General features: G+C 42.3%; 1 protein-coding gene across 5 annotated transcripts in view; it reads right to left on the minus strand.

The window, feature by feature from the left end:
- Positions 1-1378, minus strand: part of EPS15 (epidermal growth factor receptor pathway substrate 15) — a 176475-nt gene that overhangs the window by 32275 nt on the left and 142822 nt on the right. The window lies entirely within an intron of this gene.

Here is a 1378-nt window from a genome sequence, read left to right on the forward strand (position 1 = left end):
GAGACAGGGTCTGACTCTGTCACCCAAGCTAGAGTGCAGTGGCATGATCTTTGCTCACTGCAACCTCTGCCTCCTTGGCTCAAGTGATCCTCCCATCTCAGCCTTCCGAGTAGCTGGGAGTATGGAAGCATGCCATTATGTGGCTAATTTTTTTTTTATTGCATTTTAGGTTTTGGGGTACATGTGAAGAACATGCAAGATTGTTGCACAGGTACACACATGGCAGTGTGATTTGCTCCCTTCCTCCCTATCACCTATATCTGGCATTTCTCCCCATGCTATCTCTCCCCAACTCCCTACCCACTGCTGTCCCTCCCCTATTTCCCCCAGACAGACCCCCCTGTGTGATGCTCCCCTCCCTGTGTCCATGTGTTCTCTTGTTCAACACCCACCTATGAGTGAGAACATGCGGTGTTTGATTTTCTGTTGTTGGGTCAGTTTGCTGAGAATGGTGGTTTCCAGGTTCATCCATGTCCCTGCAAAGGACATGAACTCATCATTTTTTATGGCTGCAGAGTATTCCATGGTGTATATGTGCCATATTTTCCCTGTCCAGTCTATTATCGATGGGCATTTGGGTTGGTTCCAGGTCTTTGCTATTGTAAACAGTGCTGCAATGAACATTCATGTGCATGTGTCCTTATAGTAGAACAATTTATAATCCTTTGGATATATATCCAGTAATGGGATTGCTGGGTCAAATGTAATTTCTATTTCTAGGTCCTTGAGGAATTGCCACACTGTCTTCCACAATGGTTGAACTAACTTACACTCCCACCAACAGTGAAAAGTGTTCCTATTTCTCCACATCCTCTCTAGCATCTGTCGTCTCTGGATTTTTTAATGATAGCCATTCTAACTGGCGTCAGATGGTATCTCAATGTAGTTTTGATTTGCATTTCTCTAATGACCAGTGATGATGAGCATTTTTCATGTTTGTTGGCCTCATATATGTCTTCTTTTGTAAAGTGTCTGTTCATATCCTTTGCCCACTTTTGAATGGGCTTATTTGTTTTTTTCTTGTAAATCTGTTTTAGATCTTTGTAGATTCTGATATCAGCCCTTTGTCAGATGGGTAGATTGCACAAATTTTTTCCCATTCTGTTGGTTGCCAATTCACTCTAATGACTGTTTCTTTTGCTGTGCAGAGGGTGTGGAGTTTGATTAGGTCCCATTTGTCTATTTTGGCTTTTGTTGCCAATGCTTTTGGTGTTTTGGTCATGAAGTCCTTGCCTAGGCCTATGTCCTGAATGGTTTTGCCTAATTTTTCTTCTAGGGTTTTTATGGTGTTAGGTCTTATGTTTAAGTCTTTAATCCATCTGGAGTTAATTTTAGTGTAAGGTGTCAGGAAGGGGTCCAGTTTCTGCTTTCTGCACAT

Source organism: Cebus imitator, unplaced genomic scaffold, assembly GCF_001604975.1.
Source record: "Cebus imitator isolate Cc_AM_T3 unplaced genomic scaffold, Cebus_imitator-1.0 Scaffold214, whole genome shotgun sequence".
Classification (NCBI taxonomy): Eukaryota; Metazoa; Chordata; class Mammalia; order Primates; family Cebidae; genus Cebus; species Cebus imitator.